This window comes from Solanum dulcamara, chromosome 4 (assembly GCF_947179165.1).
Source record: "Solanum dulcamara chromosome 4, daSolDulc1.2, whole genome shotgun sequence".
Classification (NCBI taxonomy): domain Eukaryota; kingdom Viridiplantae; phylum Streptophyta; class Magnoliopsida; order Solanales; family Solanaceae; genus Solanum; species Solanum dulcamara.
Window position 1 is genome coordinate 51,397,637 of NC_077240.1, and position 27,427 is coordinate 51,425,063.

Consider the following 27,427-nt stretch of genomic DNA (forward strand, 5'->3'; position numbering starts at 1 on the left):
TTCCTTCAAAGGTCTTTAATAGATGCAACTTCTTTATTCCTCAATCTCTTAACTTGCCGATCCAAAATTTCAACCGGAACTTCTTTATAGGTCAAGTTTTCTTCAACATTCACTACTCCTAAAGGAATAATGGAAATAGGATCACCCAAACATATTCTCAACATAGACACATGGAACACCAAATGAATCATGGCCATTTCTAATGACAACTCTAACTCATATGCAACTTTGCCAACACATATCACAATTCTATAAGGCGCTACATACCTAGGGCTCAATTTCCCTTTCTTAAAAAACCAAACCACACCCTTCATGGGTGAAACCTTCAGATACACCCAATCATCCACATTAAACACAAGATCCCTTCTTCTAGTCAGAATATGATTTTTGATGACTTTGAGCCATCTTCAACCTTTCTCTAGTGATCTTCACCTTCTCTAAAGTATCAAGTACCAAATCAGGTCCCAAGAAGATCATCTTACCTACTTCGAACCAAAAATAGGGGATCTATATAGTCTCCCATACAAAGCCTCAAACGACGCTATCTCAATACTTCAGTTGTAACTATTATTATAGCCATACTCGATGAGCATTAGATGATCATCTTAATTTCATTTAAACTCCAACACACAAGCCCTTAACATAACCTCTAGAGTTTGAATCGTCCTTTTAGCTTGCCCATCCATTTGAAGATAGAATACGGTGCTCAATTTTACCTTAGTACCGAGGCCCTTTTGAAATAATCTCCAATAGTGAGAAGTGAATTGGGTACCACAATACAAAATAATGGATAACGACACACCATGCAATATCACTAACTCCCGAATATACAACTTGGCATAGTCTTCGTCACTATAGGAAGTCTTAATCGGTAGGAGGTTAGACGACGTAGTCATTCTATAAACAATTACCCAAATCAAATCACGACGCTTCCGAGTATGAGGAAAACTAACTACAAAATCCATATTCACTTATTCCCACTTCCAAGTAGGGATTTCAATGTCTTGGGCTAGTATAGCCGATGTTGATGTTCAGCCTTTACTTGTTGGCAATTCGGTCATTTGGACACAAACCTTGCAATGTCATTCTTCATGCCACCCCAACCTTGCAAGTCTTGGTACATTTTCGTCGAACCAGGATGAATGGAGTATGTAGACTATGACCCTCCATCAAGATCAAACTCCTTAGGCCATAAACATAAGGAACACATAGCCGACCTAGGTAGTATAGCACCCCATATCCCCCTTGGAAAACACCTATATCTTCTTTTCCTTTACCAACTTCTTTAACTCAATAAATGTCGGGCCAAGATCTTACTTTGATTTAACATCCACCACCAAAGAGGATTCAAATCTATTTTGAACAACCATACCACCATCATCAGTACCACACTACTTCACCCCTAATCTAGCCAATCAGTGAACATTTTTCACCAACTTCATCTTTCCTTCATCCACATGGGCCACACTCCCCACAGACACTCCACTAAGTGCATCGGCAACCACATTGGCTTTACCTGGATGATAGTGTACACTCATGTCATAGTCCTTAAGGAGTTCTAGCCACCACCTTTGCCTTAGATTAAGTTCCTTTTGGGTAAATACATATTGAATACTTTTATGATTCGTATACTCATCCACAAGCACCCCATTGAGGTAATGCCTCAAAATCTTTAGAGCAAAAACAACGCCGCCAATTCAAGGTCATGAGTAGGGTAGTTATGCTCATGCAAGTTTAATTTTCTAGAAGCATAGGCTATTACCTTGCCATTTTGCATTAAGACATAACCTAAACCAATCTTTGAAGCATCACAATAAACTACAAACCCTTCTAATCTTTTTAGTAGAGTCAAAATAGGAGCGGAGGTAAGTCGATCTTCCATGGTCTAGAAACTCTTCTCACACTAATCCGTCCATATAAATTTAGCTTTCTTATAGGTTAATTTCATCATAGGAGATGATATGGAAGAAAACCATTCAACAAACCTTCTATAGTACCCGGCTAAACCCAAGAAGCTTCTAATGTCTAAAGGAGACAATAGTCTAGGACAATTCTTGACTACCTCTATTTTTATAGGATCAACCTTGATCACATCACAGGAAACTATATGACCAATAAAGGCCACCTCCTTCAACCAAAATTCACCCTTACTAAATTTTGCAAACAATTGCCTATCCTCAACGTTTGAAACACAACTCTGCAGTGATTTTTATGTTCTTCCTCACCCCAAGAGTAAATCAAAATATCATCAATAAAAAACACCACAAAAGTATCAAGGTAAGGTTTGATCACCTTATTCATCATTTCCATGAATGCTGCCAGTGCATTCGTCAACCCAAAACTCATCACAACAAACTTGAAGTGACCATACCTTGTTCGGATAGTCGGACAGAAGGTCGATCTTGGAGAAGTGACTTGTCCCTTGTAATTGATCAAAGAAGTTATCTATTCTAGGGAGTGGGTACTTGTTATTAATGATCATCTTATTTAATTTCCAGTAGTCTATGCACATTCGAAACGACCCTTCCTTCTTTCTCATAAATAACACGGGAGCACCCCATGGCGAAATACTTGGTCTTATGAACACCTTTTCTAACAAGTCCATTAATAGTTTCTTCAACTCTTTCAATTTTGTCAAGGTCATCTGGTAAGAAGGAATAGATATAGGTTAGGTATCCAGGAGGAGATCGATACTAAAATCAACTTACCTTTTGGGAGGGACACCGGGAAGGTCATCGAGAAATACATCAAGGAACTCATTGACTATGGAAACCTACTCAAGAGGAGGATGTTTTAGAGTCGACATCCCTAACCCTCACAATGTGGTAAATACAACCCTTAGAGAATATTTTTTGGGCCTTAAGATAAGGAATGAAGTTAACCTGCACCACCAAATCACAACCCTCCTATTCAATGACGGACATATTTGGAAATTGGAACTTAACTCAATGAGTACTATAATCTATGGAAGCATAAGATACATGTAACAAATCTATCCCAACAATGACATCAAAATCTATCATTTCAAGCTCAATGAGATTACAAGGAATAACTTTATACAAGATAGACACGGGACAACCCTTGTAGACCTTTCTAGCAATAATCGACTGACAAATGGGGGTAGATACCAAATATGGCTCTAATAATATTTCAGGTGATACATCAAAACTATTAGACAGGAATGGAGTAACGAACAATAAATTTAAACTCGGATCTAATAGTGCATACCCATCAACATCAAATACCTTTACCATACAGATAATGATATTGGGTGCGTTCTCAACCTCTCATCTCCCATGTAAGGTGTAAAAGAGGTTGGTGCGTTGGACAACTCCTTAGGCTTGTTGTCCATGAGTAATTTTTCCTTGAGGCCTACCACCACCATCTCTACAATCTCTTGAATGGTGACCATGCTTTCCACATTTAAAGTATGAATTGGAGCTGGCTATACATTCCCTTTTCCGAGTCATTCTACACTTCTTGCAAGCGGGGAAAGTTTGAGCTACAACATTCTCTCTTGGAACTATTGATTTAGCACCCTTGTCTTTATTGAACCTTAGAGGAGGAGTATTGGTATAACCTTTTCCCACAAACCGTTTCCCACCTTGTCCTTTGCCATTGTTACCATAATCGGACCTTTGAGGGTTAAACCCTCCACCATCCACTCTAGCCTTTTTGACCCCCTTGATCTGTCTCTCAACTTCTCTTCTTCAATTTTTCCTGCGTAAGTCATTAACCAAGGGATGTCCATCTCCTTGAATAGCATGGCCATTTTTCACTACTTGGACACCAAACTTGAAACATCGAAAATAAACTTGTTTATCCTAGATCTTGGGTCAGAGACCATGAAGGGAGTATACTATGATTACTTAGTGAATTTGAGAGAATAATCCTTCACGCTCATACTCCCTTGAAGGAGGTTGATGAACTTATAGATTTTGGCCTCTCCTAGCTCTAATCGGAAGAAGTGGTCTAGGAAGGCACCTTTGAACTCTTCCCATCCTATCAGCCCTATTTCTTCATCCTTCTCAATAATCCATTGTTCGTACCATACTCAAGCCACACCTTTGAGTTGATAGGATAATAGCTCGGCCTTCTCATTTGGTGTCACACGCATAATAGCCACAATTTGGTATACCTTATCAATGAACTCCATAGGGTCCTCATCTAGTTTAGAACCATCGAACTCAAGCAGATTCATCTATTGGAAATTCCAAACCCTAAAGGCTAGATTTTGCATTTGGGGAGGAGGAATAACTTGATGCCCTTGGTTGTCTACGACTTGAGTCAATAACGTAATGATATTACAAAACTTGACATGGGTTATCCTATCCTCATAATGTGGGGCATTAGGAACTGGAGGAGCTTGGTCCTCATCATCAACTCTTGCTCTTGGAGGTGCTCTTCCATTAGTTATTCTCTAGAGAACACGAAATGGGTCGTTAGTTAAAGGAAATCTTAGGACACTTTATGGCACGACATGAATTTGAAAGAAGTGAAAATATTTCTAAATGTCCCGTAGTCTCTTATTCATAGTTATGGAACGCTTCATAATCCTAAACAAGATCCTATTTGATGCAGTATGTTGGAATCTGAGGACCATTCAAAACATCAGGCTCTGATACCAAGTTTGTCACAACCCAAGACTAGGGCCTAGACGTGACATGGAGTAAAAGGAACCCAAAAGTACCTCAAACAAGACTTTTAACTTTTTTTAGCCTTTCATGGGTAATGAAAATAAATAAAAAAGTAGAAGTCATAATAGTAAATCTTCAACTTACATATATCCAACAATACCTCTAACTTTTAGATTTAGCGGGGCTAAGACAACTCCCTTTGTCACCCAAAATCATAATAGAAAGAAATGTCATAGTAAGTGTCTAAAGATCTCAACATATCATAGGATAGAAAGATAAAGAAGCATTTTTCCCAAAACATATCATGGAAACTCACCAAAAGTAGTTTTCAAACAAAATTTCAACTAGCCACGTGGAGGAGAACAAGGAGAAACACCGATTCCTATATGGTGATATCTTGTAGGAAACAAACTATGCATTAGTAGTTTGAATGTACTAAATGTGTAAGCATGCATGATCATTAAGGAAACATTAAAACATTTATGTAATATGAATTATAATGCAATGCATGCATAATCAATCATATAGATATCCTTTAAAACATTTATTTTGTGGGAAAATAACCATAACCAATATTTAAGACCATGCGAGCTATTACATGGAATACAACATAACCCCCTATGTTGGCCGGGGAGACTACTTGTCAGGTAGAACTCCGTCAGCTTCATTTATTTCTTTAACTTTAAATTTAAGGGCTATTTGTGGATATATTAGACCAAGCCTACAAGGGCTCCTATTTTGGGACATATTTAATGAGACAAAGGGTTCCTACTAGGATTCCCTACCGAATCCCACCTCAATAACCCATTCGGTGCTAAGTCAATCCCACAGAATAGTTTAATACTTCAAAATAGTCATAGCATATAGCTTGAGAATTCAAAATATCATATTCGGTAGAATATGTCATTAAAACCTTTGGTAATTAAAATATGTAAGAATTATTCTTATTGCATAAAGAATTCATCATTCATATCATTTCATTATTCTTTTATCTAATAAGACTCCCTTTTGATCATAGATATTCTTTCATAAACATTTATTTAGATTCAAGTCTTTCAACTCAAACTTCATTGAAAACATAGTAAAGCTAGGTGGGTTCAAATCACTTCAATTTTCAAACATGAATGTAAATGAAATTATACTTAAATACTTTGAAATACTTAAATTAAAAATCATATTTTAAACAACCCACCATGAATTTCAAGAACTTTTAAAGAGCTCAATAGAGAAAATACTTGAACACAATCAATTCATACATATGAAATCATTTTGCATCAAAATAGATCAATAATCATTAGTTTAACCAAGATTCATGCTATTAAATAGAAATAAGAATTACCCATAAGAAAATCTTACTTGAAATCAAGAGACTTAGTTGAAAGAGTTTGAACTACATGGCTGGAAGAACCCATGGATAAACACCTACATAACTTAGAGTAAAGCTTAAAGAAAATAAACATAATTTATCATATAATTAAAATACTTTAGGCATGAGAGTGGAAGGAATACTCTTATTAAAGTCTTACATACCTAGAATTTGAAGCTTTACTTAGGATCGATGTACTTAATAAATCCTCTTGAATCCTAGCATTTTCTACTCGCTATAGTATATGAATTACCGGAATAGTATTTTTACACTACTAAGAACTAAAACTATATTTGGAGAATTAGTAAAGGAGTGTTTAGGGAGAAGAGTTATTTGACAAAGCTTGATGAACAAAATGATGAGATAAGGTGGATATTTATAGGTGTGAAGGTGGGGCCTAATAATAATTAAATAATTATAAAGAAAAATCTAAAAATTTAATGGAACATTATAATGTTATGGGTGATGTCAAATGAATCTTGGTCTTTCCATGGTTGGTGAGATGAACCTTCTTTTAATGTAATACCCTTTTTCGGAGCTGCGTTTGAAAAAGGTAACTTCTTCATTTTGATTTGGTGTCTTAATATAAATTGTTGTTCTAGAAGTCTACTTTCATGTTTTTCAAGAATCAACTGATTTGGAGTATCCTACAGTAAGATATGATTTTTCTTCTACAAATACTCCATTTCATCATAACACCCATCACAACACCATGTGTTGCAACAATTAATTTATTTGACCTACTTGACCTCTGAAACATAAAATATGGTCTTCACAAAAGTTGTAGGTAATGACGGTTGAGTTATTCACAAATTTGAATCACCTAATTTGGATCATACTATTAAAATTTACGCTCAAAATACAAAAGATATATCATTTTCATCGAGAATTGGAACGTCATATATAACGTTTTTAGGGGGTGATACATTGGGAGAACTTTAAGGTTGCATTTGCTGACCACTTCTTTCTACTTGAATTGAGAAAGGTGAAAGTGTTAGAATTCATCATTCTCAAGCAAGTTAATATGAGTGTAAAGGAGTATGCCTTCAAGTTCAGAAAGTTGTGTATACTTCTCCTTTAGTAGCCGACTCCTATGCCAGAACAAGTAAGTTTATATCAGGAGTGTAAGACTTTGTACTGAAAGACTGCTGAACTGCAGCACTTATTAAGGCCTTAGACATTTATAGGATCATGACATATGTACAGCAAATAAAGGGAGAGAAATTGAAAAGAAGGTAAACAAGGAAAGCTAAGAGGGCTCGAACCGATTGTGGTTCATTTTTTTCTAATTATTCGGTGCCCAATTTCAAAAAGGAAAGATGTCCTTATCCCACCTAGAAGAAATATGGTAATAATTACCTAGGAGATTACATGGACGGCAAGGATGGTTAATCTGAGTGTAGAGAAATTTGACATAAGAGGAGAGATGGTCCAGCGGCTTCTAATAAAAGGAAGAGAGATTTGTTAACAAACTCAGCATGGTACTTCATCTGGTATGTTGTTTCTTTTTTTGGTTTCAGTGTTACCCTTAGTATGGATCAACTTCTTGTTTTTCCTTGCCATGATTAACTGTAGAACCCCAGTGGTTGAGTTTCTATGACAGTTGATGTGTTGTCTCCTCCCGTCTACTCTTACAAATCTGTATGTTTGGGTCATCTTCATGTTTTCATATGCATGCCTGTTCATGAAATCAATTTTAAACAACGTTTTATGATTGAATTGAAAATTTCATGGGTTATACATTTTAAAAGAAGTCATTGCATTCATTTTCGGTTGATAGTCCTCTATCCATGCTCTATTCATTCTAACTTGAGTCCCATTTGAGGATGATTCTTCTCAAGGGGGATATATTGTAAGACACATAATGTTTGAAAGTTAGAAAATGAGTTCAAAAGAAGGTTCCCAGAAATGTTAAGCTTTTTTTTGCTTCAAGTTGCTCTCCACGAGGCCCCTTTAAGGTCTGTATTGCACTCCACAAGCCATGGATGTGTCAGTGAAGACCACCAAGAAAAGGGGAAGTCAAAAGAATGGAACACGGATAGATTCACACCCCATGAAGAGAACCACGAGCCGTGGTATAGGCCATGATGTCCAGTACCCTAAGGCTCTATTGAGGGTGCCTACTAAGGAAAGGCACTACGACCCGTGGAGGCCTCCATGGTGAAAACCCCTGCATACCCCCCATCCTATTCCTCACCATGACCAGCCCCCACAACGGGTCGTAATGAACTTTACATACCGTTATGGTCTCCGTGAAGGAAATCCTACAAAACCTCTTTTTCCCTGATTTCAGGGAAAGGTCCATTATCACCACCACGGTCTATGGCGAGGTTCACCAACTATAGTAGGTCCCCCATTTAGTCACTTTTCCAGTTTTAAGTTGGGGTATTTTGGTCATTCCTTATATTTCATTAATAAGTGTGGATGATTTTTGGGATTATATTGTCACCTATTAACAACCCTAAGTCCCCTTAAACCTTTCATTCTCACCATCACTTCCAAATCACAAAATCTTCTCTCCCATATTTCCTCTGAAGAGTCTTCTTCTTTTTTAAGAAAATTCATAGAAAATCTTCAAGGTCAAACCTCAATTCTCTTCAATCTAGGGCTTATAAAGTTCAAGGTATGTGGGACATCATCTATGGATACCTTTCACACATGGAATCCCATGTTTTATCTCCAACATTCCTTATGATTTTCATTCAAAAAGCGCTAATTTTATGATAATGCATTGGGTCTTCTTATTCATGATATATTATATGATTATTTATTAAATTATGCATTTAATTGATATTGTCTTCATGAATTATATGTGAGTTGATATAAAGAATATGATCATGTATGTTTTTAATCCAATTTTATGATTTTTAACTAAATTGTTCTTGTGTTCTTGTTTCTAACCAATTTCAAGTAAAATCTATGATCATTAATTTCAAGTATGCAACTAAGATTGATCAATGACCTTAAAGATTTAGGAATAATTTATGAAAGGTTTTTAATGATGTTAAACAATATTTCAAGTAAGTTAATGATATAATTGATTTAAGATCCTTAATGGTGACTTAAGAACTTAATGAATTTTTATGAAAATAATTTTTAATGATGGAAGAAATACACTCACCTTACATGAATTACATGATGATGAGCTATTTCTATGAACAAGTTTTATCAACAATGATTTATGACAAGCTTATGATATACTATGTATGATATTCTCTTGACAGTTAACCTAGCACCTAGGGGACCTTAGAAAAGAGGCTCAAACGTTAGTAAAGTTATGAGACCGTTACTAGAAATTTCATCATCCCATAACTACGTACCACCGTAGGAAGAAGGATCACCTGTTAGTAGAGACTTGATTTCTTAGAAAGGGTCACCCGTTAGTAGAGGCTTAATCCTTAAGTATCTTAGTGTATCCACTTAGGCATTATGAGTTTGTACCTTGGTAAATATGGACCCTCTCTTTTTTTATTTGTGGGGTAAACATCGGACTCCATGTTATAGCTCACATAGTTTATGGATGTTGACGGTATCTCTCATAGATACTGTTTTATGAAAATATTCATGTTTTGAAGATATATTTCTTGCATCTCGTGATTCATATTAATTATGTCCTATGATTATTGTTCATGCATCTTCTCACACACTTAGTGCATTCCATGGACTAAAACATACTTTTTGCCTACATTGTATCACATTGTAGGGTCTGACGATCACGTTAATCCTCCTGCCGCTCATGGCTAAAGTTTGTACTTTCTTTGTTCATGAGTACTCAAGTTTTGAGGATATTACACGTTACTTTCTTATTATCCTATGACATCCTTTTATCTTTTATATTGGGTGAGATAGGAGATTGTTGTATGGCCCCATCTAGTAGTAGAGGGATGTTAGATAGTAAGGGTCTATATTGTCGCTTTCTCATTTTGAGACTTAGGCTTCCATTGATATTTAGCTTTTGTACTTTTGATTTTTTTTCATTTACTTTATTTACATTATGTATGTTCATGAATGATATGGTTAGAGGCTTGGTTGCGGTCCCTTAGGTTTCTAATTGTCGTGTCACGGCATGGCCCTATTCCGGGTCATGATAATTATTAACAAGTGAATTGGCGTCATTATATAATGTAGGCCAATAATATCCACTTTGGAGTACCTTTGGAGTTATGCATACTCCGCTATAACTTCCACCAACCATTGATGCATGAGAAGAATGAGGAATAGGATCAACTTCAACTTCTGAAAAACACCTCCAGATCATATGATCAACACACTCTCTAAATAGGTACGTCTCATCACAAAAATATTTCTCTGCATCAAAAAAAACTTTTTATGTTAGTAAAAATTTAGTCAATTGGGAAGAATCCTGCACACCACAAAGTTAGCAAAATCAGCATACCAAGGGGAGAGCTACTAGACAGCACCATAACCAACTCATCCAAAAATGTTTCTTCAATATCTTTCTTTTCAAACACCACCACATAGGACTTAAGTCTACACAAATAGTCCGCCACTTAGTTCTCACAACCTTTTCGATCCTGAAATTCAAAATTGAACTCTTGCCAGAATAACACCCAACAGATCAAATGAGGCTTGGCATCTATCTTTGTTATCATGTAGCAGATCAAAACATGGTTGGTGTAGAACACCACATTAGTACCCAAAAGATAAGATCTGGATTTTTTTATAGGCATACACAATGGCTAGCAATTCTTGCTTTGTTATGGTATAGTTCTTTTTAGCTACATTTTTTTATCTTACTAGTATAGGCGACAAGATGGAACAAATTACCTTTTCATTGGATAAATATATCACCCAATGCAACAACACTCATATCACACATAATCTCACAAGGAATGCTCCAATACGGAGGAACAGTGATCAGAGCCGATACAAGCTTCTCTTTAAGAGTCATCAAATTCAAACACACTCTATTTTTCAAGTAATTTTCAAAAAGGACATGCCACTTCAGAGAAATCTTTGATTAACCTCCGGTAGAAACAAACATGTCCCAAGAATCTTCTGACGGTATTTGCCGAAATAGGAAGAGGTAACTAAGCAATAAATTCAAATTTTTCTTGATCAACTTCTATACAATCTCTCTTAAGATTTTATGGCCCAACATGATGCCTTCTTTTGCCACAAAGTGTCACTTCTCCCAATTAAGAATGAGATGTGTTTTAACATAACTTTGCAACAATCACCCAATATACTTAATGCAAGCCTCAAATATATCCCCCATAACTAAAAAATCATCCATCAAGACCTCCATCGTATCATCAACTATATAGGATAAGATAAACAACATACATCTTTGCAAAGTTGCGGGAGAATTGCATAAACTGAAGGGCATTCTATTGAAAGAAAAGATGCCAAATGGGCATGTACAATTAGTATTCTCTTGGTGTTCTAAAGCAAAAAAAATCTAATTAAACCCAGAGTAACTATCAGACAAGCAATATCAACCATGACTAGCAAGGTGATCTAACATTTGGTCCAGTAAAGGCTTAGAGAACTGGTCTTTTTCATTGCTAGCATTCAACTTCGATATTACATGCATACCCTTCAAAATATCACCGACTGTATTAATACAAGTTTATATTTTTCATTTGAGACAATAGTCATGCCACCTTTATTGGTAACATATTGCATTGAGCTCACCCATTTACTACCCATGATGGTATAGACGACACCGACATTCAGCCACTTGATGATTTCCTTTTTCACTACCTCTTGCATTGGAGGGTTCAACCTCTCTTGGTTCTGAATACTAGGCTTTCTTGGACTAGCTAAGTGGATATTATGTGTGCAAATATCAGGGGAAATGCCCACAATATCAGATATTGTCCACCTAATAGCCTTGATGAACTTTTTTAGCATACTCAAAAGGGCTTGAACTTGATCATCATTCAATTTTTTGTATAATAAAGGACAAAGTACTATTTTCCCCTCAAAAACATATCGAAGATGAGAAGCAAGTACCTTTAGCTCAAGCTTTGTGTCTCATTAATGGACAGCTTTGCGGGTGGAGTGTCTCCATTCTTCAAATCGATATCTAGCTTTATGGGATTCTTAGGGTAATACCCAATACCCAAGAAAGAAGCCACAACCTCAACATAATAGGGGATCTCTTCCCCATCAAAATTAACCAAAATCGACGCCAATGATTTCCTATTTTCACTGCCCAAATTAAGGCAAAACTGCGACATAATGATTGGGATGTGAAGGATCCCAACCATAAGACATCTTAGCATACATAGCATACATAAGTTGAAGGACATTATAAAGATAAGAGGAAGTAATCATCTCAAGGACGATGGGACTAAGGGATAAAATCAACCAATCAATGATCGCATGGACTATATCACATTATCATCTAAACATACCTTTAGTCTAACGTTTGACTGGGGCTTAAGACAACCTCCTAGATCACCCAAAAAATAGAATAAAGTCTAAAAATAGTAACGTGAATAAAAGTCATGTACTTGATAAAATGAGGACTCACTAGCCTCGAATAGGATCATCGCGAGTTACGTTCATCCCTACATTATGAGATAATGTAGATAAAATATGAGTTAGTACGTTTGAATGTACTAATAATGTAAAGTATGCATGAACAAGTAACGAAACTTAATTAATATACCATAAGATGCGTGACCAACCATAATGAATATGAGTAACACTTAAAAGAAAATTAAAATGTAAGAAACTCTTGGTCAATGCATATCATAAAAACTTTATCATAAACTCATAACTTGACATCTCATAACTTAACTCCAACTTTTGTGGGATAGGACCATTAATCGATATCTAAGAGCGTGCAAGCTATTGCATTGAATCCGATTACTCCTGTATCGAAATAGGGGAGTCCACCTTGCCAAGGCATACTCTAAATGTAACTATTCAATTGGGCTATGTGGATCCACTAGTTAGGCCATAAACAAAACCTATGCGGGCGATGTAGTTTGGGACTTTAGGTTGCTACTAGGATTCCCTTGGGTAACAAACTACGTTAACAGACCGAACACTACCTAGTTGCCCTCTCGGTTCTTAGTCAATATCTAATGCAAAACTCATAAAAATATGATCATAACATAATAGGAAAAGATAGTAACTGCCTATTAATCCATCCATAAAGTATATTAGGAATAGCTCATCTAAATTAGTGAATCATAAGAATCTATAACTTCAATGAGAATTGTCCTTATCACCATCTTAAAACATACCTGTGTGAGAATTGGACTTATCACACTTTAACAATATCTTTGATCTTAACTTTGATCATCTTCATAACTTTAACTTTAAAATCATAATCTCAACTTTAATTTATAAAAACTTTCATTAGAAATCATTTAACTATTGATCAACTGATAGAAATATCTTAACTCAAAATCTTAACTTGGAATATAGCTTCAAGCATGGGCATTCATAATTCCACTTAAAGTGATGCAAACCATATGAGAACATGCATACAATGATTATTGATAACATCTAAAATAGAATTAACTCAGCCCAATGAAATTCATCAAAACTATGATTCATAATCAATTATAAATTGAATGAAAACTTGAGAAATTATTTGGACTTCACGGGTGAAAAGATCCCATGAATCAATCCCCATATACCTTGCTTGAATTCATTGAGGATCGAAGAAGAACCTTGAAGAAATATGGAAACTCTAGCTTGAATTTTGAGAGAAACCTTGAGAGACTTTGTTCTTCCTTAAATAATTTTTTGGAGAGTTAATTGAATAGGAGGATAATTGAGAATTGAATATTTATAGACTTTGAACATGCCATAAAAGTGTTTAGGTTCATTGAACCAAACATTGGAAAAGACATATTTATCCTTCATCAAATCTGGAAATTTTGCCCGATGGATCCCTTCTTCGATTCGTCTCTAAATGACTCGTCATGCAGGTATGAGAAAAGGGCCTAAAATTGAGTGTATGAAGTTTTAGAGCAACTCCTTTTTATGCCCTAGCATCATGAAAATGAATTATTCTTTAGGGTCTCTGAAGTTTTGTGACGAGTGCTTCTTACGACCCGTAATTTCTTCTATGACCCATCCTCTTAGGTCATCACCTTGTCCTTGGGATAACATTGAACAAGCCCTCTGAACTCTGGTAAACAAGGGTTTTTATGACCCATCAACTAGATGATGACTCATCTAGTTGAGTTGTAGAATCTCTCCAGAGGTCAACATCTAGTTTTGCTCGAGGGGTCACTCTACGACTCAACTATACTAGCCATAGAGATCTTGATGAGCCGTAAAGTGACTCACATACTTGGGTTAGTTCAAGATTTTTAGACTTTTCTCCTTGGTTCTAACTTTCCGACTTCCAGGGTCTTACAATATCTCCCCTATGGAAACATTCTTCCTAGAATGAGATTAACTTATAATAAAAAAGACACAAAAAGAGGACTAGAAACCCAATATGAACATGATGACCTCTTAAATGCATGGAATATGAAAACTTCAACTTAACGTAAAATCATGATTTAAAATCAACTTTTTCATGAATATGCATGTATATGAATGACATAGGAGGAACTGAATATATAAGAGTTCAATTAGCTTGAATAAGAACAACTTACTACTTTAGGCTTGAGTAAAGGGAAAGAGGTACGAGTATCATTTTATCATAGCCTCCTCCACCACGAAAGTAGCACTCTGTAGTTGTTGATTCCTCGATAAAACTTTCACGGACACAACTTCTTTGTTCCTTAACTTCTTAACTTGCCATTCAAAGATTTCCACCGGAACTTCTTCGTAAGTCAAATTCTCCTCAACACTTAAATCTTTTAATGGTAAAATGGAGTTTGGATCACCCACGAACTTCCTCAACATAGACACATAAAAGATCGGATGAACCATAGGTAACCCAAGTCACAAATCTAACTCATAAGCCACCTTACCAACACGTCTTAATATCTTATACGGTCCAACGTATCTGGGAATTAATTTCCCTATCTTGCCAAAATGCAATACACCCTTCATGGGTGAAACCTTCAATTATACCCAATCATCCACCTCAAACTCAAGATCTATTTTCCTAACATCGAAATAGGACTTTTGACGACTTTGAGTTGTCTTTAACCTCTCTCTTATGAGTCTTACCTTCTCCATAGAATCCATCACAAAATCTGGACCGATCTAGGTAATCTTACCTTCTCACACCCACCGAGATCTACATCTCCTCTCATATAATACTTCGAAATAAGCCATTTTGATGCTAGAATGATAACTATAGGAAAACTCAATCAATGGAAAGTGTTCATCCCAGCCTCTTTTAAAACCAACAACTGATGCCCTTAACATGTTCTCTAACATTTTTATCGTTCTTCTGGCTTGACCGTTGGTTTAAGGATAAAAAGCGGCACTTAGCTTAACCTTTATCCGAGACCCTTTTGAAATGACTTCCAAAAGTGTGAAGTGAATTATGTACCTTTATCCAATATGATGGACAAAGTCACACCATGAAGTCATACCATCTCATGAGCATACAACTTTGCATAATCTTCAGCACCATAGAAAGTCTTAACCGGTAGAAAATGAGCCGACTTGGTAATCTGATATACAACAACCCAAATAGAATCATTTTGCTTCATATTATGAGGCAAATCTATTACAAAATCCATATTTACATCTTCCCATTTCCATGTAGGAATTTCATTATCTTGGGCTAGACCTCCCGGTCTTTGATATGAAACTTTAACTTGTTGCCAATTTAGACACAGCTATAAACTTTGTTGTGTCACTCTTCATTTCATTCAACCAATACACTTTTCTCAAGTAAAGATACACCTTCGTGGAACCTGGATGAATCAAATATTGGGAACTATGGGCCTCATTCAAAATTAATTCTCTCAACCCATCAATATTGGCTACACACAACCGACCTTGATAATATAGTACACCATCTCCCCCTTAGGAGAAAGCCTCAATGGTTTTTCTAGAAACCAATTTCTTTAACTCAACCAACACCATATCATGGTCTTGTTGGCCTTAACATCCGCCACAAGAGATGATTCTGAACTATTATGCATAAGAACACCTCCATCATTAGAATCAACCAAGTGTACACCTAAGCATGCAACTCTATATACATCTTTAACCATTTCTTTCTTACCTTCTTCAACATGTGCAACACTAATCATGTAAAATCTACTTAATGCATCGACAACTACATTATCTTTGCCCAGTTGGTACAACACACTCATATCATAGTTTTTCAACATATATTGTAAACTCTTATGGTCGGTGAACACATCCACATGGTCCCCATAAAGATAAAGCCTCTAAATCTTCAAAGCAAACACAATCGCCGCTAGTTCAAGATCATGGGTTGGCTAATTTCGTTCATGCACTTTAAGTTTCCTAGAATCATAGCATTTCACCTTGCTATGTTGCATCAAAAAACAACCAAGAACAACCTTTGAAGCATTACAATATACCACAAAGCCATCGGACCCTTCCGGCAATGTCAAGATAAGAGCAATAGTGAGACGATCTTTCAACTGTTCAAAACTCCTTTCACAAGCTTTTGACCATTGAAAATTCACCATATTTTGAGTCAACTTAGTCAAAGATGATGAGATTGATGAAAACTATTCTACAACTCTTCTATAATATCCTACTAGGCCTAAGAAACTTCTAATATATGAAGGGGACAACAATCTAGGCCAATTCTTAACCGCCTCGATTTTTTAGGATCAACCATAATCCCTTCACCAGAAATAATGTTACCAAGAAAATCCACCTCCCTTAACCAAATCTCACATTTATTGAACTTGGCAAATAATTGTTTGTCCCTTAATATTTGCAACAAAATCCTCAAGTGATTATCATGCTTCTCTTCATTACAAGAGTAAACCAAAATGTCATCAATAAATAAAATAAAATACATGTCCAAAAATTATTTGGAAACCCTATTCATCAAGTCCATGAATGTCGCGGGGGCATTGCTTAAACCAAATGACATAACTAAGAACTCATAATGGCCATACCTTGTTAGAAATGCCATCTTAAGAATATTACACTACCTCACCTTTAAATATTGATAATTGGAATGGATATCAATCTTAGAGAAGTAACTTACCGCTTGCAAAATGGTCCAAAAATTATCTATTCTCAAAATTGGGTATTTATTCTTTATGGTTACATTATTCAATTGCTGGCAGTCAATGTATATACTTAGTGAACCATCCTTCTTTCTAACTAACAAAATGGGAGCACCTCATGGGGATATACTTGGTCTAACAAAACATTTGTCTAACAAGTCTTTCAATTGATCCTTTCACCCCTTTAATTCTATCGGACTCATTAGGTAAGGAGTAATAGAATTGGGTTGAGTACCTGGAGAAAGGTCTATACAAAAGTCAATTTCTCTTTTGGGAGGGACACCATGTAGATTATTAGGAAACACATCCAGAAACTCATTAACAATGGGGACCCACTCTAGAGTTGGGGCTTCCAAATTTTCATCTTTAACCCTCACAAGGTGGTAGATGCAACCCTTGGAAATCATTTTCCAAGATTTAAGGAAGGAAATGAATTGAACTTTGAACACTATATTACTAACCTTCAATTCTAGGACCAGCTCATTTGGCATTTGAAATTTAACCACTCAATTTCTACAATCAATAGAAGCATAACATGCATATTTTGAATCCATACCGAAGATAACATAAAAATTGGTCCATAGAGTAACTTTATGGAAGAACGAAATCGGATAACTTCTATAGATTATTTTAGCCACAACTTACTCATCTATAGGAGTTTAAATAGAAAAAGGCTCTAATAATATTTTGGAGCTAACATCAAACTTCATGACCACATAAGGAGTAATAAACTATAAGTTTATAGCCAGATCAAGTAAGGCATAAACATCATAGTGAAGACCCATGACATACCAATAACAATATCAGGAGTCTCCTCAGCTCTTGCCAACTATGAAGAGCATAAAGCTGATTGTTGAGCACCTTGAGAAACTTGGACTTGAGGACGACCATCTTTAACCTTGAATTCCTTAGCATGATGACTCATCTTACCAAATCAATAGCACACATTCAAACCCGCTAGACACTTCTTTTATGCTGGGGTCAATAGGCCAATATGAGCACCTTCTTGAGGCTTAGGGTTGGGTACCCTATCTTTGTCAAAACTTGGAGTAGTTTCATTTGAAGATCCTTGTCCAGAGTACATTTGGAGAAAGTGAGGACGCCCACAACTTCTGGATATAGCATGGGAGGAATCACCACCATCGTTCCTTGCCCTTTTAGAGTCCCTATATTTCTCCCTTAGCTTCTCCTCTCTATTTTGCTCCACATAGGTCATGAGTCTAGAGATGCTTATTTCCTTAATAAACATGGCCATCTTATATTCCTTGAAAATCATATCCGACACACCCGACACAAACTTGCTCATACGAGCTCTTGGGTCGAAAACCATTAATAGTCCATATTTCATCAATTGGGTGAACTTGAGGGTATACTATTTCATGCTCATATCACTTTGCTTAAGGTTGATGAACTCTTGTACTTTGGCCTTCCTTAACTCCAATGTGAAAAATCTATCAAGAAATACTCCTTTGAACTATTCTGAATTCACAGGATCCACCTCACTAGGCCTCTTGCTTTTCCATTGATTAAACCAAATTTGAGCAACACCTTACAATTGACACATAGCTAACTCCACCCTCTCAATGAAGATAATCACCATGATATCCACAATCTTGTGAATTCTATAAATAAAATATTATGGATCTTCCTCAACCATAGAACCCCAAAACTCCAGAGGATTCATACTAATGAAATCATGAACTCTTGTCACCCCTGTACCCACATTTGGTTTAATGGGAGAAAATACCTCATGATTGGCTTGAGCCGTAATGAGTTGAGAAAGTACTTGAAAGGACACTCATAACTCGGCATTGCAGACTTGGTTTTTTAAAGAATCATTCAGAGCTTGTTGCTCCTCCTAAATGACATTCCTTCTTGCGGAGTGGCATTAGATACCACTATTCAGTCATAGTTTCTACTTCTCTAAAATAAAGATGCATAAAGTAAAATGGGGGATTTTTGTTGATGAACTAAGTATTTATTTAAAGATGTTATAGCAATGTAACTAACAATGACATTGTGGAAAATATGAGAACTTAGCTAGGATTGTGTTTCCCATGACATGAAACATAATAGATAATTCATATTCATGATATCGTTCAATGCATTACATGAAAAATCTAGTGAGTTAGGTCACGTCTAATTCACCTCCAGGTACTTTTTAGATGTATCTCATTCATCTCCTCCTGGTCTCAAAATATATGCTTTACTAAACCTCGCTCTAAATCTCAGAGTACTATCTCTTTCTGGTCTCAAATAACTTAGATGACGTTTATCCCTTCTTTTGAAGTTAGACTCTTTGAATGAATGTTGTGATATTTGTTTCCTAATCACTACCTCCCTCCCTAGCAAAGCAATAAATACATGCAAAAACAAATCACGAATATCAATCCTACATTTTGCCTATTTAATTAAGTCATCATGGTTTCCACAACCCTAGTTGTGGACTTCGCCACTCATACCTGTAAGTAAAAGAACAAAAAATTGTGTAGAATTAATGAATTAATACATATGAAGATGAAGAAGTCAATCTTGAATCAATCAAATGAATCACAAATCATGAATCAAAACTAGAATGATATTTCAAGAATTAATCTCCAAAAGTAGTTAAGCGTAGCTTCATTATGTTTCCAAAGTACTCAAAAACTAGTAAAAATGCAGAACCCTAAAAATAAAATAAGTCCTTGTATTTATAGGAAAAAAATCAAATCCTAAACCAACTAGGAAAACTGAAGTCGGCATGCTTAACACTTTACCACTACAGACCGTACTGGAGTTAAAGGTTCGTGGTCCTTCTTCCATAATGTTTAACCTGGGCTGTAACAATGAGTAGATCTTTATTTCTTCACATGCAATCCTCATTCCCCATGGTGATTAATACGGTCCGTACTTACTTCCGTGTTGATAGCCTTTTCCATTTCTTTAACTTATTCTCTCTGCCTTGACGATCATACAACACGGTCCATAGAGGACTCTACGACCCGTGATGGGTTCCATGGAGTTACACTTGGCCAAAATTTGTAGCACTAGTATGTTCAATAGATCAGCAAAATGACACAACCACGACCCATAGAAGGCACTACCATCCATGGTGGTTTCCGTGGAGTTTATACTTATAAAATCCTCTAGCACAATTTCATTCTTTCGTCATCTCTACGACCACCACCACAGCCTTTGCAAGTCACTTTGGTCCGTGGAGAGGCTCTTACTCCTTAATACTCAGCAAAACATCTTCCCAAGCCTAACAAATCATCTAAACTCGTGGTCGATCAGTTTTCCTATAAAACAAATAAAAACCACATCATATCTACAGAAATATGCTTGTAATGCACACTAATTCACCATTTTGAGCGTTGAAAATGTCTTAAATACGCGACACATAAAGGATCAACAATAAACTTCCTTAATAGTGACACATAGATCACTTGATGCACCGATGCTATGTTAGAAGGCAAATCTAACTCATAACCCGCCTTACCAATCCACTTAAAAATCTAATATGGGCCAATATTGTCACGACCCAACCCCGTAGGCCGCAACTGGGGTCCGACCTGGACCCTCTTATGCATATTTATCAACTACACTTAAGTTGAACCGTGTGTGATGTGATACTATATGCAAAAACCCCAATAGTTTAAAACTTAAAAACTTTTTCATGTACATGTAGCCTCTTTTATTTATATCATATCATGAAAGGGCACGCGAGCCGACAAAGCTGCTATAACAAAAACATTCACAACATATCGAATAGGCAACATCGAAACTAACTACCAAACAACCCACATATACATATGTCTACAGACCTCTAAGAATAGTAACAACAACATATGGCAGGACAAGGCCCCCGTCGTACCCCTGAATGTACAAATATATACATTAAGTGACCAGTATCAAAATTTAGGCTTCAGAACAGTGAAGCACTTCCGACACAGCTGAGAGGAACTCCTATGCTGATGGATCTCCAGAATAAACATCTGTACGTGCGGGCATAAAACGCAGCCCCCCGAAAAAAGGGGGGTCAGTACGATATATGTACTGAGTATGTAAAGCATAACACATCGTAACTGAGATCATAACTGAAATAGGGATGCAGGGGACAAGTATAATAACTAAATAAACTACTGTACCTGCACCTTAGGACACGTAAATCATACACATCATCATATGTTGTGCCCAGCCCTCTAGTGAACTCGGTGTTATAATCACTTCTTCATAATCACATATCATCATATCATAATGCATTTCATTTTATCATATCATCGTATACGGTATCACACCATCGTATACGGAATCATCTTATCATGTATATCATCGTATCATACCCGGTTCACTGCGGGGCTCAGGGTCACAATGTATTACTTTAATCTCATATGCATGCCTACATAAAGTATCCGGCCTTTTAGTGAGGGACTCGGTGAATGGAGTGGTGTACGTCTATAGCGTACCATCATAATATACATATGTACCCGGCCCTCTAAGGAGGGACTCGGTGTTCCTTCCTTATTTCAACACACATACAATCATATTACCGCCGGCCCGGGACTCGGTGAATAATCGTATCGTCATAACATATAACATATATCACACCTCACGTACGGCATCGTCTCCTCGTGCGTGGAACTATACACATCCGGCCTGGGACGCGGTGAAAGAAGTAGTAACACTGTGCACGATAACATATCCCGGCCCATCGTGGGACTCGAGGAAGGATGGGTTACAGTATGCACGAGTAGAGTAGTGAGAAACCATATGCAACTAAGTCATTATCTAAGACTCGATGAAACAGTCAAGTGAACCGTCACCTGAAGACTGGGGGAGTAATTATCCGAGGTATCCCTTTGGATGTCATTAGGGCTTATATCAGTTGGGGCTTCAGGGATCACAAACATGCATCAAAATAATTCCACATAGTTCATGCAATCAGAAATATAGTCTATGCAATCAGAAACACAATTTATCTAGTCAAAGACTCAACTCATGTAATCAACGTCATTTATCATTTCAGAGCTTTTAAAAAGAGGAGCTAGTAACTGTACTTACTATTTATTATATAATAGGCTCGAGAATAGTAGTTTGACTACTTTCAGACTCTTAATGTTCAGGAGTGACTACAAGTCACGAGTTACAATCAGATCTCATAAATGTAATTACCTCTAAACCTATATTATATACCATTTAACTCAAAATTAAGGCATTCCAAAGGAAAGAAGAAATAGGCTTTACATATACTAATTTTCATCACATAGAAGACTAAAAGGCAATGACTCAGCTATTACAGAAGTTCTAATATCAAGAAGTAAACAAGAGTCTCGACTCATACTCAGGGCTTTACGAATGGATTAAATCCCAAATATCATGTACATATCATTCATAACTTATATCTAAGATATGCCAAAAGAAAAGAAGAATAGTTCGACATAGTTATACCAAAACATGCCAAAAGAACGCTTCACATACCTTGTATGGACTTCTCTTAATCACGTCCACATCGTTGTCCTCGAAAACTATTTAAAATGGAAGTAATGTAAGTATTAACAAATTTGGAATTTTCATCAACTTAGACTACCCACGAGTATTCATACCATTCATCCCTTCGCTCGCCTTCTCGGCTAGTTCCTTAACTAGTTAGGATGTTAACGAAAATCGGGCAGCACCTCCCCTATAATGTTCCCTATCCGAATACCCAACCATGTCCTTAGCACCTGCAGCCAACCAACAATGCAAACAACAGCCCATACATATACATATTACGACAAAATTACACAATATAAACTCCAAACGGCTCGTCCGAAGTTACGATATCAAAAGAGGGTTTCTAGTTTCTATTTTGCGAAACCTTTAATCGTACGAAGCGTGGAATCATGTGGCTGCAAACAGAAGATACTAAACCTATTTTAGAACACATTTATACCCTGCAACACACACCACACAACCAGCAGCAGCCTCCAAACACACCACGCCTCACTTTGACTACAATTTAACTACGGCGACTTCAATTTAGATTGTTTCTTTCGCTGAGCATCCCCACGATTTTTTTCATACTTCCAGCAGTATAAAAGTTACATAATACACTCCATAACAACCTTATAAAGTCCTAATTTAAAGGATAAACCTTACCTTACCCGAAATTGGCCAAAACTAGCCAAAATCGCGCCTCGGAAGTTTCTTAACATGCTGAAACTTTAGAGGACTGTTTGTATCTTTTTGGTGCTGCTAAGAATCGTAACTTTACGTTAATAAAACCTCCATAGCATGTATAAACTCTCAAAAAAATGTGGGAGAAGAGAATCCAACCATACCTTAACAAACGGCTCTTCAAACGTGCTGATAATTAACTTCGGAACTCCTCGACGCGGCTGAAACTAAGGGGCTGTTTGCGTGGCTTCTTGCTGCCCCAAATCTGAAATTTTCATTATTAAACACCGCTATATCACTGTAGGATACCTTAAATAATTAATTCACGAAATGAAATCGGGCCTTACCTTTTGTTTTGCTCAAACCCGTGGCTGCCCTCACTTGTTCTTCACGTTTTTCTCTTGTTGCTGCTTTGTTGCTGCAGTTTGAAGACCCAATTCTGAAGTATATCCATAATATACATACATACATGTGGTCCCAAGGGGTTACACATGTCAGACCCTAAGGATGACACGTGTCAAGCCATGATTGGCCACCGTGTCATGCTGCCAATTAGGGGCTGCCACGTGGTAGCGGGGTCCACCTCCCCCAAGCAGCTGCATCAGCTACTTGATCCTAAGTAGGTGCATCACCTGCTTGGTTGAGGTGATGCCACGTGTCTCTCCTCCATTGGCTGCCACGCGTCGTCTTTTTTCCTTCCTCGCGGGTTCGTAATTTCGTCTCACTTTAAGAGCCTATGTAATCCGTACTACGTAAGCTTGATATATCCTTAAGCAATTTAAGTGTATAAGACTCTTAACTTAGTGTATTACGTAGGTAAATCGAGTCCTACGACTCATTTCTTAGCCTCCAACTCTTTCCGGATTCTTATGACTCTATCTCCAAACTCCCTTCTCGCGAGGTATCACAATCTTCTTTCCTTAGAGTTATTTGATAGTGTCGTAGCTTATCCGGCTCACATGATAGTGTCTAAGGAACTTAAGAAGACGTTCCAAGCTCAAGAGTGCGGGGTGTAACATCCTTCCCCCCTTTAGAACATTTGTCTCCGAATGTTGAATAAAACTTTCCTTAAGACTTTATACGGATCATAGGGAGATGCCTTTCTACTGGAATGGCATACATTTTCGTCCAAGTAATTAATATACGAGTTCCAAGACTAGGGCTATCCGTAGACATCGGGAATAGGTATGGACACTTGTATTTCATGTCCTTTTCAACCTCCCAGTTTATGTCTTCACGATTCTTATTCCGTCACAGTACCTTGACGGAAGCTATGTCCTTAGTTCGCAACCCGTTTAATCTGCTGATCCCGGATGGAGATAGGTTGCCCCTCGTAGGATAACTCCCTGTTATGTGGACCTCCTCCACGAGAAATATTCTGGGAGCGTCGTTCCCATTCTTACGGAGCATTGATCTGTGAAAAATGAATGTATTGTTTCAAATCAGATGGTAGGTCCCACTCATAGGCAGCTTTATCTATTCTAAAAATGCTCTGCGAAGGATCAATGTATCCCCTTCTTGCTGACTTTAGGCTACTAATCGATATCTTGTTCCGGAATAAGCTTTACTTCATCAATAATTTAGTGGATCACATCTGGGCCTGTCCCTTAATCGAAGGGCAAAATGTCATACTAAGATTCATCTGGGTTCCTCAATCCCTTTCGGAATGATTTCCAGTAGTTAGCTGTAAATTGAACTTTTCTATCTGAGATAATATATGTGGGGACTCCGTGAAATCTTATTGTTTCCCTACTATGTCATTTCGCAGAACCTTCAACTGAATATGCCTTTCTAACTGGAGGGGAACAGGTTGATTCTGTCAGCCCATCTACCATAGCCCGTATGAACTCCCAGTTCCTTAGAATGCGAGGTCAGCTCGTACTATAATACATATTAACTGCTTTCCACCTCTGAGTCGGGGTTTCCATTCCCTGAGATAGGCTATCAGACTGCTGATGCTTCTTTTAACTTAAGCTATTGTACAACTCCTCTTAATCAAACTTGTAATATCTTAGGTATGCTATCTTTCCCTTTTACTCAGATCTTTTCTCCAGTTTTCTTACCATACATCATATTGTAATCCTTACATAAATGTGTGTACGGACATAGAGCAGTCGAGAAAATTCCTTAGCGTTGATATACTAGTGGCTTACCTCCTTTAGTCGAGGTCAAGGCTCTACTATGGCTCTTGTCCTTAATACCGATTATATCTGAATAGTTCTGCCTTGAACCATCTTACACTTTTCCTGAATAGATTCTAAATATGGCAATCACATTGTTATTACTGACTTTCTTTTATCGAGTAATCATTTGACCTCGCTCTTAGTATGCCAATATTCATAAGCTGCACAACTATTCTTGTGCCATTTTCACGAGGTGCGTTCTATTTCAGTCATAATCTTTTCTGCTCTTGGCTTACTCTGTTCTATATGTGTCATTGTACTAACACGCCTTTATAATCTCTTTTTGTCATACTTGTTTTGTTCTCTTTCTCACTTCCCAGGGGGTCACCCATCCCAGTGCTACTCTCATTCGAGCACGCTTAACTTCAGAGTTTTGACGGAATCCGGTGCATCAGTTTAGGTATGATCACGTCCATCCCTTATGGGGTCTCGTTTGACATTCAAGCGTCCCCATTTACATGCGATAGCATCAGTTGATTTTCTTTTACGCTTGTACTTCTTTTGTCCACTTCCCCCCTTTTAGGGTGTACATATGTCATTCTCCGTATATCTTCAGTTATTTACACGCGAATGATTCTATTCCAACATATTTAACGGGCTGCACCATATCTACATCTTCTGTTAAATCATCCCCACGTTAGGTTGCCTTTCTAGAAAACCCTAGCACAATCGTAGGGTGCTGTAATATTTGGAATATCTCGAATCGAATCTCATCTAATGATTGATACTCGAGTAGTATTCGTAATGTAGTAGTGCACTCAAAGCCATATTCCATTCATCCCAATCAGTAATTAGCGAGGGCTCACAATTGGTGCACATTCCCCACTCGAATGTACTTATACTTTAATGACTCATGTTTCGAGCTTCGTCATTATACTAACTTTATTCCAGTAGATACCACTAATCATTAGAGTGGAGTCACGCGTACACCATACTTCTTTACGCCTCCTGAGCTTGCATCTTTGTTGTGTGCTTTAAGGCTCATTTCTAATCCTGCTTAAAACCATATCAATTTCGTGGTAGTAGGGGCCTTATCTTATTACTTTTTCATCATACTATACTTTCAATTCGTAACTGTCTATGTCTCTTTTTGTTCGATACTTATACTTAATTAATCGCATCTATCTTGAGTGCCTCTATTAGAACTTCTGTATTATTCCTTCAACTCATTTCCATTTTTGGTTAGGCGTAAGGAATTCCATATTACCCTTTATTTCCTTGCACTAGCCATCCTTTTCGTCATCATATAACCTTTATTCGAAACTTTCCTTATGGAACCTGATAAATCTTCCTTATTTGTTCCATAGCTTGCTTTTCCGTTCCACACCTATCTTTACATTCCATTTACATGGACCACATCATACCTTCTAGTTAATTCCTTACTAAGTTTTGCTTATTCTAATAATGGTTTTTGTTATGTTCACCTGGTACCTTGTTCGCATTCAGACCCATAGTATAATACCGCTTGACTTTCTTCACGATTCTTACTATGGGTTACTTACCCTTCTTAGCTAGTCTTGTCCTTAATGTCTCACAAGCTATCTTATTAACACTTCATATCCGTCACAATTCTTTTCCCTTTGTACTCTTGTCTTACTCTTGTCTTAACCATACTGTTACTTCCTTCAACTATCACTTGTCATAGTTTATCCCTATGTATCAATTTAGGCAATGCCTTACTATCTCATTTTATCTCGATCTATCAGTCCTCTCTGAGTCATTTTCTTTGGCTTACAGTTCCTTTCTAACTTATTCTACTATTCAATATCGATCTCCTAGTTTCTATTGCCATTAATTCAGCAATTAACTCATTTCTCAAGGTCAGCCATACTTATTTAGTCAAATCTCATCATTGTTGTGAGAACCACCTTTTAAGATATACTATAGCCCTGTATCTCATTCTCCTCTTATTTCTAGGAAAATTTGGGCAGAGGTTCCTCTGTATTTCTTACTATCTCAACACCTGTACGCAGAAAATACCAATAA